Source organism: Mercenaria mercenaria, chromosome 12, assembly GCF_021730395.1.
Source record: "Mercenaria mercenaria strain notata chromosome 12, MADL_Memer_1, whole genome shotgun sequence".
Classification (NCBI taxonomy): domain Eukaryota; kingdom Metazoa; phylum Mollusca; class Bivalvia; order Venerida; family Veneridae; genus Mercenaria; species Mercenaria mercenaria.
In genome coordinates, this window is record NC_069372.1 from 12,616,509 (window position 1) to 12,633,737 (window position 17,229).

Genomic DNA, 17,229 nt, shown 5'->3' on the forward strand with positions numbered 1-17,229 from the left:
TCCTTCAAATTGAAAAGCTTCAAACCTAACAGAATCTCATTAGGCCAATAGCCGAAGGAATTCTGTCTCTTTGCGTGTGAATGTTTGGCAATAAGGACTTAATGTAAAAAGTTAATGTTTCAATTCCAAAGTTAATAGAAATTAGAATTTACGTAATCCTGGAAATGACTATTGTAATTCTTTTAAATGCCATTATTGTCAAAGTTTTGTTCTTTCTGAAAGCAAGAATGATTGTGTCCAACTTTCAGTCAAAAATACTGCTATAATAGACGCCTGGTATGGGAAAATTACAATCATTTACATGACTGTACAAAGCTTGTTTTAAACCCAAAAGACAAGCATTTTTTAAAAGTTAATGATCAGAATTTTACCTGAGAAAAAACAGTGTTTGTCGAAATTCTCGAAAAACTCTGTTTACTTAATGATAAGTTAACACTTCTACCAGGCTTTTTATGGTTAATCTTTTAGCACTATAAAATAGGGATGGTAGTATTAATCTTTTAGCACTATAAAATAGGGATGGTAGTAAGAACCTTTTTGATGTTTATTGATAATTCATCGCCAATAGCTTTAGTTTTTTGGGGGTTTTTTTTCTTTCTTTTTTTTTTTTTTCGTTTTTTTTTTTTTTTTTTTTTGATAAACTCTGGTCAGTGATTTTAAAGCTAACGGATGAAATATATGCGAACGGGGAGAAGAGCATTATTTGCTTTTCACAGTTCAATGCCTGTATATTTTGATCCTAAACCTGTTTTTGTTTTTAAAGTTATGGCTACTGACTACTGCACAGGCACTACATTGGAACCTGACATCAAACTAAACACTAAAACTCTTGTTAAATTTCACATGAATGACTTTAGTTATACAATATTTTCAAAACTCATAATAATAGAAAAAAAAATGAAATAAAAAAGGAATTGAAAAAAAAATCTGGTCCAGGTGAGGTTCGAACTCGCGACCTCTGGTTTTCAACGCGAACTCGCTAACCACTACACCACTGTGGAGTTATGACGTCATCATGACAAACATAAGTATATATAATAAAGTTCGGTAATGGCAGCGTGACGAAAGTGGTTTCAAAATGAAAATATTGTATTTTATTTCTTTTTACTCCGTACAAAATGTATTTAGCACTAATTTTTTATTATCAAACGCGCATTTACATTTTTATTCAATATTCAAAGCAGGCAAGCGAGATGCTTTTGTCAACCGTAAACAATAAGCGTCTACTGACGTCTTTACTGATTAATTATGTGCAAAGTGCACATGAAAAAATCCGAACAACACCGATTCCAAAAAGTACCACGAATTTTCAACTCGATAGTATACACAGTTAGATCTCTCTATTCGTTTTCTTTAACTAAATCTTTACCAAATATAGAGGAAAATCTCTGCCATTACTAGGTCAAAGGGTGATATCTGAGCAAAGGCCATGCGATAATTAGTAATTATGTTAGGTTTGTTGATTTTAGCATTTTAGGTGAAATACGTTTTTAATTGTAAGAGCATTTTTCTTTTCTTTTCAAACAAATCATCGGGACAAACTCTGCTGTTACAGGGTCAAGGGAGATAATACTATATGTGAGCAAAGGTCATGTGTTAATTAATAATTATGTGAGGGTTGGTGAATCTGGCTTAAACGCTTTTTGAATTAGAAGCATTTTCATAATAGGGCGGACTGACGGAAGAACAGCCGAACAGGCAACGAGGAATAAAAAAGCATATTCACCAGAGTTAAAACATCTAGAGTATTTGCCGTCACCACTCTTCCTGCAAACGTTGTAGTCACCGCAGTTACCACACGCTTCATATCCTGTCTGCGAACATATGAAAGGTAAAAGAACATTTTAATATCTAGAAATGCGGACTAATATTTATGGATTTCATTATAGTGTGAAGCCACAAAAATTTAATTCCAATGAACAAGAAGATTAAAGAATATTTTATCTTTAAACTTTGAAATTTAGTTTCGATCAATACACACGAAATTTTATATCAGCAAAATTAAACGATTTCGCAGTACATGTACAGCAACATAAATATGTATCCTGGTATCTGAAAACCTTTCCTGCGAATGCCTGAAAAGTCGTTTTGTTACGGTATGTTATGTGAAAACAGTTTAATGTTTACGCATGCACACTGTATAAACATCAGGTATCTTTTTTTCTTAAAGCTTGAAAAACATTGTAGAAGCGTCGAGCTTTCAGATAGGAACTGAGTCAAATTAATAATTGTTTCAAAGCAGAGTTTCAGCCTTCTGTCCGTTTCAACTAAATGCATTCACCAAGGCATTGTTTCAAACTATAACTGTTTGATGAATGCCAGTCTGTTTCAAACCAAAGTCTCACACGAATGCCTGATATCAACTAAATTTATATAAACCAAATAATTGCTTCAAACTTTGTATAATACCTCAAATTAATGACCGCATAGAACAAAGTGAAATGAATTAATGATTTTATTTCCCCCCAAGCTACTTTACCTTTGATTTGTTATCTGAGTTTTTCTCATGCCGCTTAGTCCCACCTAGCATTCTCCTTAATAATTATCCTTGGCATTTTAAGAAGATCGCCCTAGCAGGTCTCTGGTCTGAGACAATACATTATTTACCTGACTTGATTTGATACTAGGACCCGGACGGCATTTTCTAGTTTTATAGAGCCCTTTAACTTGGAGCTTTTCTGATGCAGCTTTTACCGCGATTTAATAAAGCCAAAGTCCCAGATGTTTCCATTAAGCTATATTTCTATAAATCAATTATTAATTTTGTCGGTTTGCCATTAAAAGCAGCTTTTCCATGTTTTTTTTTTTTTTTTTTTTTTGTTTGTTTTTCATTTAGACTTATTTACAATTGACGCTTTTACAATTGAAACCGCATGAGCGAGTCTGTCAGTAATTTACAAGGTATCAATCTTGTACATTTTTCAGTATAAAATTAAACATAATACAATCGCAACTCTTCATTTCATCTCAAACTTGTTGATACTGTTATATGACGGATTTGTTGAATCGAAAGCTAATGTTTTTCTTGAAAAGTTCAAAGAAGTGAGTAGCGTTTGTCATTGAAATTGAAATAGTTTCTCACCTAACACTCCTCGGAACAGAAATACATGTATGGAAGTGTCGAGAGAGGTACCTCTAGAATCTGATTCTAGAGGTAGGGGAGGATCCGTACCCCTAGACAATCCTGTTAGGGGTTGTCTATGGGTACGGACCTCCTTTTTCCAGATGTTGTGTGTTATTTACATCTTAAATTGTGTTGCAAATAAACAGTCAAAAAGATTTAACCAGTATTCAACTAAAACTTGAATCTAAACTATTCATAGATACCAGCATTCGGCCGATTGTTAACATTTTCATTCGAACCTTAATAACCGGGGAACACCAAATAAATAACGAGAAATCGAACTGGCACAAAATAGATTAGACAAAGTGATGTTGAATTATGTTTTGACAAACAATTTATAATAATAATTATTGAAAGTTTGATACTCTTGTGAATCTTTTATCAACAGTTTATTTTACAATAAATTAATCAGCATGGAACAATACTTTCATTTTGAGTTCCTCGTTTTTTTTACATTTCGGAAAAATGTCAACAACTGGGAGAACGGTTTCTGTAAACCATTTTGATTAAAGTTGCAGTATTAAATTGATTAAGTCTTATTTGATATTTAATTTTCTACCAAATTAAAGATGTAAACAACCCACAATATCTGGAAAAAGGAGGTCCGTACCCCTAGACAACCCCTAACAGGATTGTCTAGATGTACGGATCCGTACCTCCAGAATCAGATTCTAGAGGTACGGGTATTCACTAATACCATGTTATCATTACAACAAAAAATGTGAGAAATTCTAGCAGATGAAAAAAATGCTTCAGATAATAATTATTTTCCGAAAGTTTACAAAAATAGCTTTTTATGATAAATAGTTTGATATGAATCCATCAACGAATCAGTCAAAAATTGAAATACCGTGCGACTTTTTATTTTACGACGTAACCTGTGGTAATTATTTGACGATGAAATCAAATCACATTAAGATATTTAATAAAAAAGAATTCCTATTCCTATTACTAAAATTTGAGTTCTTAATAATGACGTATAAAATGAATGGCATCGTCTTACGTTTTAAGAAGAAAAAATGCAGCCTACAGAAAACACGGATCAAATATTAATACTTTCCTGACACGCATGCTCCAAAAACTTTATCTTACCATATCCCATTCTGTCTTATTTCCGAAGCTAAATCCGGGTTTCTTCTCGGGCAAAATGGTGCTGTTTCCCTGAATGAGGTAGCAAAGTTTTGCGCGATTGTCGAAGTTGAAGAATTTGCATTTTTTCCTTGTTTTACATGCTTCCATGCATTTTTTAGTGTCTTCAAGTAAAATCATTTGAAAAACTTGAACGTCCAAGTTTTCGGCATTGTCCGTTTTAATCCAGTGTCCAGATTGAAACTCTTTCGCCCGTACTTTGATTGCAGACAAGAAAGATTCCTAAACAAACGCCGTGGAAAGGTTTCATTGCAGTGAGAAAAGTTCGACTGATCTTCTATCTAAGAGAAATGAAAATGCAATATCTCGAAGCGAAACCTCACAGTCAAATGATCGTTGCTAACTTGATTTTATTGTTCAACAAATGAATATTTAAATAAAACATGGTTTCCATCCAGTGACTTGCAAAATTGTTCAGTGTTTTGATTTATTGAATTCGCTTGTTTAAGCGTTTCATTACGTAGCTCATTGTTTAGTTTATACTAATTTGTTTTAGCTCGATTATGAAGAAAGCTTCAAGCTTAATGGAACCACTCTCGAGTCAGCTTCCTGGAAAAACCAGTGTCATATGAGAAGTCATGGTCGTGACCCCAGTAAGGCTCGAACCAACGACCCCTGGATTGAGCAGCCGACACCTTATCCACTAGACCACCGCTCCCCTTCATTGTTTGATTTCTGCTGAAATCATCAATATTCTAATAATTTTCAAAAACGATTTTTTTTAAAACAAAGTCGATCTGGAATGCTTTACATAGAGTATAAAGTTAGAGTCAGAGATAAAATATATTGTAACTCTTTCCAGAAAGTGCTATTAAAGAGACTTTTATGGTAGAGGTATTTGCTTTGATGCCAGTCTAGTGTTTGTCATTTAGTAACTAGTGCCTTCCCTCCTTATCCACACAGTTTGGATGTCCGTCCGTCCGTCAAATGTAAAAAATGAAATTGAAATAGTCAGTCATGGCTTGAACATTTTCATTTTATTGATGACAGTAGAGTGGAGACATTCTACACATCAATACACGGTACTTTATGTACTCATCATGTAGTCGAAATTTTGAAATATTAGAGAGATTTCTATTTCATTCGTGTACGTGTACGTGGAGGTGCACGTGTAGTAATATGTAGACATTATAAAATTCATCTGCTAAAATGTTGCAGTATTCAGACATTTTGACACCGCAAACGTTTATAGAAATAAAGAAGGGAATCTAAAACGTACTCGTACTCATACATGTTTGAAATTGAAAACTCATCTCTCTCTCTCTCTCTCTCTCTCTCTCTCCCCCCCCCCCCCCCCCCCCCCCCCCCCCCCCTCTCCCTCTCTCTCTCTCTCTCTCTCTCTCTCTCTCTCTCTCTCTCTCTGCTTTATGTCGACCCGAATTGATATGTTTAATTTACAAAGAATGTTTTATCCACATTCTTTTAACAGACATGCCTTCACGGAGGAAATTTCATTGTTCGACATCCCATCTAAATATTTCAGCATTTAATTTCGAAAGTTCAAACACATTCACCACTCGTGAAAATACCATTTTCGAAGCTCAAGATATGCAATAAAATTCATCTACACAGTCAAAAGAAAACAAATTTTCTAACGCATTGGACAATTGCAGTAATCTAGTTAACAGAATTCAGTCAGCTGGTGGCAAGTGATTCTGCCTTTGCACACAGCGCAGACCAAGATCAGTCTGATTATGGTCTGCACTGTTCACTATTCAGTCAGTAAAGTTTGAAACGGATGTGACTTTTGGACTTAGTGCTATAAAAATCTCGAACAAAAAAGGACAAAAGTAAACTTAAACGTATATGGTGTTGAAGTAGCATTCCTTACTGACACAGGAAGTAAGTTGAGTATTCTCGAACGAGGCTGTACTGTAGTAAACAAATTTTGCTATATGTTCTTTATAAAATTAACAATCTTCTGAGAGCTGTAACACAATGAATGACCTATAAAACCACAAAACACCTAGAAAAATAAGGGTCATATATCTTCTAAGAGAGTGGTCAACACTATGGACTATCTTCCAAACTGACAGCTAAAATGTGGGTATGAACACATGTTTACATTTCTATAAATACAAAAAAAATCTCCTTGAAAATGCTATAAGAATGTCAAGGTCCACGATGAAATAAAAACAGGAACTGACTTACATAAAACTTTTCATATCAACTTTAGCTGAGAAAAGTTTCTTTCCACCATTATCTGACTAGCCAGGAAGTGCTGCTTGATTACTCTTTTAGTACCATTGTTCCTTGAATTAAGTCAAAACAAAATGGAAATATATATGTGTCGTGAAATCAGGTCCTAAATTCACAACAAAGACTTTCGTGCCGATAACGGTACTTCGAAAAATTTAATAAGCTAAAAATTGCTGTGGAGTTTGAAATCGTAGCAGTTGTCAGGACAATGCCGAGTAAACATGACAAAAATTTAGAGCTATATTACAACTGCAAATACAATACGTATAGAAACTGACTAAAGGATGCACGGACAGGTAAATCTGTTTTTGTTTTCGTCATTGAGCATTTAGCTAGAAACAAGATGGTGGCCAATATGGCGGCCATAATAATGATAAAAATGTTGTTGAAGACACCGAATTAATTTATACTAAGGTAATTGGTTTGCAAGCTGGTTCCACAAACGTTGGCTTAAAAGAGGATTTGTCTCATTTATTTGCATTTACTTCCATCTCTATGTTTATTGAATCGAGGAAACTTAGAATTGCCAAGTCTAAGACAAAGTTTACTAAAATATTACTGGTAGAAATATCTGCCAGACAGTCCTTCAAACAGATGGAGAATGTTGTTGTTGTTGGTTCGGCAATCTTTTATATAATTCATCGGCAGGGGAATGGAACGTTATAGATAACGTCAGAATATACAAGTTGTCAACAGTGATGTAGCTGCCACAACAAAAACTGCCCTCATTGTATCAGAGAAAAAGAAGCCACTGATTGCTATCATATGTGATGATCTGTGAATAAACACATCATTCCCGAACGAGGCCACGGGTATACAACACAATCTGGTCATATGTACCCCTTAGAGGTACGGAAGGTGACAGAATTAGAAGTTGAGGACATGAGAACAACACATGAACAGGCAGAGAACATCCTAGCTGCACAAATTGTTCTTGTTGTAAACGGGGAGGACTCATCATTGTACTTTAAAACCATTTCATGGTAAACAGCGTGTCTTTTCAGGTCATAACGGAATCGCCCATTAAAGACAGAAGCCTTTAGCTGTTGATGCGAGTAAGGACATAATACATGATCTACCAGGAGTTTACGCGTTATCTGGTCGTGACACTGTAGCATGTTATCATTTGACAGGAAAGTGGTGTACAGCCATTGAAATTCTTGAAGTATGGTAAATGTTCCATCAAAAGGTCGATTATATAGTGCTCAGTCTCCGTGCACGATGTTTTGTGCTTTTGGAAGAAATATATCTGATGTAACGAGCAAAACAAGTTGTCAAACAAGGACTGATCAGTTAAAGTTGAATAGTTCAACAGAAATGCAAAACATATCTAAGCCCCGTCATTTTCATATTATACTCATGTGTTCCGGTCTTAGACATCAGATTTAGAATCATATTACTATGTTTTTATAAACGTTTAAAGTTCCATGAGGCTTTAAAATTTATGTTAAAAACTTATGAAACAGCAAACCATTTATGCAAACCATTTATGCAATCCATTTATACATGGTAGAAAGCGAAAGTTTTGGATATTTAACGGGAGATATGAAAAATAATATCACATGCGCAGAAAACCAAATCACCGCAATTAATTATGAAATATTAGATTACACGCAGAAAATCAAAATAATGATTTGACGCACACTTTGGAATAACGTTATGCTATATTATTCAAGTTGGGTGGAAAGTATGAGCGTTTTTGCTAGGTATAATAAATACTGATACATGTACGAGTTCTCAGGCATGATACGGTGTGTGTTTGCGTGAATGCGGCCTGCATGCGTATGTGTGTGCATGCCTGCGTTCGTCCGTCGTGTTTAGCATTTTAACACTTATTCAGTTATGTTCAGCCGTATGTCCAACTTTAAAGATTTGCCTCAATGGAAAATACACATGACATGATAACTTATCCGCCATGCCTTGCAACAAACGAAAAAGCTACTAGTTTTAGTTATAACCTTTAGTATGACCCTGTCGAGGATGTAACTAATACCATTTAATAAGGTAAACAGGGGACAGACCCCAGACTTCCTACGTGTGAGGCAGGCACTATGTTACTGAATCAGCGCTACGATATAGATAAGGTAACACTTACTTATCTGTTGGTGCAGATTCAATCAATGGCTAAACATTTTGTTTTAAGGAATATAATAAATATGTCGTCATTACCATTAATTTATTATCAGGCTCAGCTTTATGTTACTGGATTAAGTAGGGCCGTAGTGCTCCTATTGACAACCGACTTTGACGCACCTTGCATACTGAACACCCGCTGTGATATTAAATATTCAGCATGCAGTCGTCTTCTCAAAAACAAATTCTTACTGAACTTATTGTTTAAGCGCACATTGAATATATCAATTTCTCATGAAATTATTGTTTAAACGCACGTAGAATATATCAGGTGAAATATAGCCTATGATTTACACATGGACCTTTATTCCAAAGAATGTATACAATGGATAGGATCGGATGTACATAAAATTATGCATAATGTACGTACTTACCTGAGTAGGGATTAGATTTCCCCCGTAATTATCACTGAAAGAAAAACAGATTTTATAATGCAATCGTTAACAACTTTTTTCTACACTGGGCTGATTATCAACTACTTAATGAAAGTTTCATGAAATAAATAAAGTCAGGACAGCCGGATTTTAGGGCAGTTCAGGTGATATACATGTATGTTTCTTTAAGCGTTCAAATACTGTGCCACTATTTTCAACTTTTTTTCTATTCGTACCGTTTTATAATTATGTATTTTAAATTGCATATTGTTGGTGTTATCACTCATTCCTTTTTAAATACATCCACGCTTCATTTACCCCCGTCCAAGTCTAAACAATTCCGCCGCTGTATCTTTCCACTTTAAAATCTATTTTCGGATAGCCTGTTTTGCAATTGTGTTGCATGTTCAGTGATTCCAGGGAGTCTATACTTACTTTCCATGTTTGATGTACATTTGATATAATCAGACAGTTACAACATTGCATTGTCAGTTACTTTAAATACGAGGCATTAAAGATATAGTAGACTGACATCATTGTATGTCCGTATTTCGCTAAAATACGTTACCATAGATTATTTATTTGAAACCAGAAAATCCACATCAAATATACGACATCGTACTTTAAATTGGATAGAAGATTATTATTGTAAAACGTAATCTATTTATATGATAATACGAAATCTGAATGTGAGGAAATGTAGTCCATTAGTTATTCTGTACATATTGTTCATAACTGAACAAATCATAATTGAACGTATCGTTCATAATTGAATATACAGTTCATGTTTCTTTTTCATAAACGTTGCCCGCCATTCATTTGTATAAAACATATGATAAAGGGACACGGGTTTCCAGACACTATTTAATACTTGGGCAAATCGGCCGCATTTGGAACATGATATGTGCATCTTGTATGATTTTGTTTTACGCTATAAACATATTGGGTTTAACTAAGTTACTTCCCTTTTACTGTTATAGCTCTTCATGCTCCAACTATATATTTCCTTAATACGGATTTATTTATTCTTTACTATTTGTGTACGTGGTAGATCAATAAAGTCGTTAACGCATGTGTAGTGTTTCAAATCAACTGTAGTCCATAATGCAGACGTTTCGTTTTTATTTATATATTATTAGCTAGTATAATGGTTACTCATGTTATTTTTTCAGATTTATGACAAACTTACATAATGGTATTGGCTTTTACCATTATTGCCCCGGTCAGTATGGACCTGTTAATTAACGTGCATGCTTGCCAATAACGTATGTGCCTAAATGGCCATCTTCTAGCTACTAGACCGCAGTTATATGATAATAAGAGGTAAATAAATCGCCAGGGTGTGGCTTCTAGACATACCCGGTAATGCCATATCTCGTCAGATGTACCGTCAATAACCATTTTCGAAGACATTTTAATTACTACTTATAGGAAGGTATATAGTAAATAGGTATACAGAGAATTTGCTAGTGTTGGATTCATTGTTTCAAAGCTTTGTAAGAAATGTAAATTAGATAAAAACTAATTTTATCAAGACTCGACGACATATATCCCTTTTATGTCGAACCACAGTAAAACCCAAAACTTTCTAGGCTGTTGCCAATGCTTGTCACAAGTTGACCCATTGTTTCTTCCAGTTCGTTACGAAACCACACATTGTAAGACAGAAACATACGTGTCTACCGTCAGTGAGCTGACTTAGTCAAAAACAGCCTGCAACATTTTCATTTGTGTCATATTAGAATCTAGTTGACATATAGATGGCCACTTTTCTATGTTATCAGGTTTGTGATCTCTGAGACAGTGCTATGTTTTGATACGGTGATAAGAAAGAACTGGTGACAGCGATGCCTTGTTTTATTCACGTTGCATTAAATTTGCATGTGTGTATTCATACACTTGGTTGTTGTAATTAAAACGTAGACTTCAGTTAATGATTATTTTATTTTATTCTATATCTATTTTATCTATCCAATCGTGAGCGTTCATTTACAACACGTGACCGTACAATATATTACCTTATTGGACGCACGTGCGTACAAAAGACCTGTATTTTCTGTATTTGGACGGTTCAAAAAGTCCCATGTTAAACACAGAATAAAGCCCGAAACGCGTGAAAATGTTCCGAATGTAAATCGGATGATTACAGAAGTATATGTACAGATGAAATCAGAAAAGGCAGAAGTATCATATTCAGTGAATCATTTTTAATTTGTACTAAAATAAAATAGATATAGAATAAAAAGGTTATTTAACATTGTACTGTACAATACGAGATATTTTTTTACTTGTACCCAGCAGGGAAAACCATATTGTACTCGCCTAGCGGCTCGTCCAATATTGTTTTCTCAGCTGGATACTCGTCCAAATATATCTCCGTATTGTACAGAACAATGCTAAATAACTTAATGTTAGTCGTCATATTTTCAATAAAATGATTTTAAGGCATACATAATTTTACTTCATGGCTGCACGTTGTGTACATAACTGTTTTTGTGGAAACTTGGAACTATTTTCAAGGTTGTTTTAGGATGGTCTTAAGATCTGGTAGAGATCTTAAAGATAATAAACTTTTGACACTGGCGACAGAGGCCAACAAATACCATAAGCTGATTGTTATCCATATACCACTTAGCATTAATCCTTTTTAATATATTCGTAAATATATTATTATCATTAAATCTCACTTACATGCGGTAGTGTGAAGTAGAAATACTATATTGAGGTCAACATTCTGTTGAAGTTTCACTCATATAATCAATTTAAGCCTTAGGAATTGCAATTGAAAGCAGTTCATTAATATAGATTGAATTGTATTCCCTTCTATTAACTTTTCAGTGTCACAATCATGTAATATATAGTGCAATTATCCTCAAAAGATGAAAGGGTTTCAAACACTATTGAAAATGCTTCATGTGGCTACTGATGTTAAATGCGCATTTCTAACCTCAGTTATTATTAGCTGACTGGCAACTTATTTCATGATCAACATGTTATCACTTTATGTCACACACAAACTTCTTTACAAATTAGCACTACTTCAAAAGCAGTATGTATTAACCAAGAACGCATATTCTATATGAATATAGATATTCGATGCCCCGTGCCTCTGATTTTGATTCACCAAGAACTTACAATGGGTTGATATAGTTTTTATTTTTCCTTTTTTACAGTTAATATGAAGTAAAATAAATAATTAGCACTGTAAGCTTGTCTGATTATGCTGAAAAAGGCGATCTTGAGAAATATTTACCAACAAAGAGCTGATTATGGCTGTAAAAGATATCTAAGTATGCACTTGGAGTAGTGATAATCAATAAAGCCTCATTGGGGTATGCAACATGCAGGGAAAAAACGAGAAAATAAAACCGGCCAAGTCGTTATGTAGCTAAATAATGATATAAACCTGTGTACGGACACTTTTTATTACCACTAAGCTCGGCTACTAGTAATTTATATGTACTATAAATTATTTCATTTTATATGTTATATTGTTTTTATAGCCATCATAACGTAAAAACAACAAACTATCATTTCCTTTTTACAACATTTATTTCTTAAAAGAAAAAAAAACGAAATGACATTATAAACTATATAATTTAAAATAAATAAAATAAATATCTAAACCAAAAGTGGCGGATATCACTCCAGTAGATACGTAGAAAGGTCTCACGAAAATGATGTATTGTTGACATTAAAAGTTTTTTTAAGTTGTAAACTCTGTGTTGGAGACCATGCAATTTATTACAAAGTTTCGCATAAGGGGATGCATTATAAAGCTGGTGTAAGGGGCATGAATGTTGTTGCACGTTTCTTTATCTTTTGTGGGCGGACTCAGTAGAACCGAATATGCTAATATGTTGATTTGTTGTGTTCTGTACTTCATAATGACCTAAGATAGATTTTATCATAGATATTAGCTTGGCTTTTTAATTGAAAACAAACCATAAGCTTCTTAAATAAAAATATTTCCTGTAAATGAAAAAGTAATATTTTATGAATTTGATCAATTAAGAATCAATTTCGAATTGTCGACAATAAAGTGCTTTTTGACGTGACGATCTACACGTTTTCATTAGGGAAGTTCTGCACGGTTTTCTGCGATTGCAAATTACAACCCTAATTGTTGGAAGCTCATGATATAATAACATTTTTGAACATATAAGATAAAGAGTTGTATGTGGACTGACATGTGACATGAAAAATAAAAGAATATTTGAAGAAAGTTTTCAAAATGGAAGCCTAAGGAAAACCACAATTTTGATGAAATGCTTCGCGAATAGAAGCATTCCTATAATGCAGATTTTGATATTCCTGCAAAGTAGAAGTTAATATATAAATACCATATGGCAGCGTGTGTGACATTGATATTGTCAACCCGAGGGCAGAATGTCACCCGAGGCGATAGCCGAGTGGTGACATTCTGTTCCGAGGGTTGACAATATCAAAGTCACACACGCTGCCATATGGTATTTATTTTATTATACCGAACAAAACTAAACACATAAAACAGTTTTAAAAATGTTTCTGGTTCATTTAATTCAACAGTTTCATCTTTAGCGCGGTAATCAGTTGTGTACACACTGAATAGCGACGTCATTACAATATGACACTGCGTACAAGGGACGCAATCATATGGCTAAAAACCTGAAGCAGTTATTTGCCCTTATATGACATTCAAAATATCAGCGCGGTCACATGACCTGACAGTCACTTTCGCTTGGTCACGTGTCAAAAAGACTGAAAATGTTTCTGATAGTCAAAATATCTCCTTTTCGGGTAATGGGATTTTACCATTGTAGACAAAAGTGAGGTATAATAATGAAGACTAACACAGAAATTTTACCGATTTCCTACCAGGTGGTCAGATAACATTAAAAGGTCCATTAAAGTTTGCTTGATTTCGGACGTTCTGAATGACTTCAGTTTTACTTTCCATTTATAAGTAATAACAACTGAATGTACTTTCCAAATTTCTAAACAAGAGGATCATTGAACCTAAAGAGCTCATGTGTGTAAAAGGCTTCCAGTGTGTTTTTTAACGTAATGGTACAAAAGCAGTGTTACATGTCACACTCAGGGGAGTGGCCAGTTTGAAACTAAGGCAATGGAGATACAATGTAGTAAAATCATAATAGCACAAGGCTCGAGCTTAATGGCTTCAGAGAAAAAAGATTTAATACTGGCATATATATATATGTGGTGTGTGTGTGTGTGTGTGTGTGTGTGTGTGTGTGTGTGTCATATTCAGGGGCGTGGCAATTTTTTTAATGCTTTGAACAACTATGGTAGAGAGTCAATCCCTGTTATCAAATGCCTAATATCAAGGGACTATGTATTATGGCTTCAGAGACTTTCAAAGTTTTATATAAACCTACATACTCGTCATGCCACATTTAGGAGCTTATTCATTTTTCACCTTAGGTCAATAACTGGAACAAATTTCAATAGAAAATTCAATCCTGATACCGTGTGCCAAATATCAAGGCTCTAGCTATTACAGATTCCGAGAAGATACTCAAAGTTTCTTTTATATTAGCCTATATCATATAAATGACATACATATAGGCATGGCGATTTTTGAATCTAGGGCAAAAATTTGAACAATTACGACAGACAGTCAAAACTTGACATCACATGCCAAAAAAAAGCCCTAGCTATTATTGATTCTGAGAAAAATATTTTCAAACTTTCTTATATTCAATTATATAGTATGTGCATGTCACACACAGGGGCATAGCCGATTTTGCCGTTAGGGCAATTAGTTGAAAAAATGTCGTACAGAGCTAAGCCCTCATATCACATGCCAAATATCAAAGCTCTAGCTATTATACTTTCAAAAAAGACGAATTTCAATGTTTATTATTGTTTGCATATAGTAAACTCAAACGCAAAAGAAAGTGTACACTTTTTAAATTTGAATATTCTCAGTTCTAAAAGAGGTATCCGTCTACAATTTGCAATATACTTTGCTCGAAGAATGTATTATTGATTTTACTGCAATTTTACAATAAAACCTTGGTGGAATCAAGATAACTAGCGATAGTGGACTTTTGCACGATTTGCACTTGCTGCCCATAGAAAATGTACATGTCTACAAAAACGTATTTTATCAGTTTTCTTATACCTTTGGTGAAAAGAGAAACACATTAGATTTTAAATCTATGCTGTAATAAAATGCCACGACTTAATGAAACTCAGCGAATTGAAGCTTAACAATGCTTCAACGGGGTGACACCGTTATTTACGTCAACAAAACGTTTTGGTCGTAATTCTTTTGCACAATTAAAATTTTTGGAAACTGGTCGAGTTGCTGTACGCCATAGATCCAGCAAACCGCGGGTGACAACCAAAAAAATCCTCGTGACGTCATTCTACTGTTACGTTAGGCCTAAGCGTTGCCACATCAATGCTTGAATAAATAGCAGAGGTGATCACACACGATATTTAAACAAAATAGTGTTTGAGGAACAGGCAGCTTTTTTATTATCTGACAAGAAAGAGATTTACAACTTCCGTTTTTGACCCCTGTTCGCTTTGAATAGCCAAGAATCCCCGTAAATGTCAAAATTTTGAACATAATCGAAACACATAAAAAATCGATAAACTGCACTAAATTTTGGTACCAAACTTGACATACTTTTAGACAAAATAATCAGGTTCGGACAACATAATGTACTTCAGTTGACGAAAACCTGAGTGCACACTTTCTTTTGCGTTTGAGTATATATACATATGAATAATTACAGTAGAGAGTCAAAGCTAAATATCAAGGCTCTAGCTTTTATCGTTTCAGAGAAGAATTGCTTTTTAATTTGATAGCAAAAAAAAAGTCAGTTTTAACCATAGTGACTGATATGTCAATGAACTGGGACTATTTGAACAACTTTGAAAGAGGACCACCAAGAGATCATGTAAAGTTTCATCAAAATCCATTGAGTGGTTTTGGAAGAGATGGTTTTTAAAGAAATTATTGACGACGGACGGACGCACGCGCGCACACGCACGGCGGACACAGTGTGGTCAGAATAGCTCAAGGTTAGCTAAAACTGAAGTCTGAGAAACTGAGAATTAGACGATATTAATCAGTAAGTAATAGGTTCTTTACACTTGCTTAAATATTTGATGAAAATCCATCAAACAATAAAGTCTAAAATGAAGTTCGTAAGGGAAGATGAATCAAAACCTATCACGAGTTCTTGAGTTCTTGCACGTTTTCGTTTTGCTATTTACCGATAGGTTTGATTTCATTAGATTATTTTAAGAAGGAACATGGTTATTTATATATATATATATATATATATATATATATATATATATATATATATATATATATATATATATATATATATATATATATATATATTTTTTTTTTTTTTTTTATATGAATTTGAAAAAGTCGTAAAAAGTAGTGACACATACGAAAAATATTGAAAATAGAGAAAAAGTTCATATTTATCACCTGTTGTTGCCATTCATCGTATCTTCTTGGAAGTTTTACAGTTATACTGGACACACTGATAGGCAGACATGCCGTATAGCAACACAACCTTCTGCTGGTGACGTGGATAAAGATTGATGTAAATATAAAGGGATATTTATATAAATTCACAAATGAAATAACACTTGTGACTGCACCCAGCATCGTTCCACATGTAGCCGAAATCTTTTAAAAGATCCACACAGTCCTCGTCTCTCGGATTAGAACTAGGCTGATCGTGATGCCAGTTCATGTAGCCACTGGGAAAGGTTGTTCCATCCAACCAGCTGAACACCTCAGTCATCCTTCTGCCACCGATCCAGTAGCAATTATAGTCTAAAATTTTAGATAAAGCACACAATTTCTCTTTAATTGAAATGTTCGTTAATAATGCGGCATATAAGTATAATATTAATCAGGCTTGGGGCTGAATACATGTGCCAGTAATTGATTACATTAGAATATTTTCTAAATACAATTACATTTGATTATCCTGAATTTGCTTCAGTAATTGATTACATTACATTACTTGCACTCTACTAATCATGGTTGCTTTTGATTACTTTCAATATAACCATTTGTTTGAACGACAGAAATATAGGCATATATAACTGAATATATGGTTTTTTACTTTTACAGATGTGATTATGCAATGAATGATTCAACAGATTTGACAATGCAATTAATGATTCATTAATCTGGAAATCGAGAAACTTCATTCTTGGCATTGTCTCTAACTGTAGGCTATCATTGCACTAATCATCATTAAC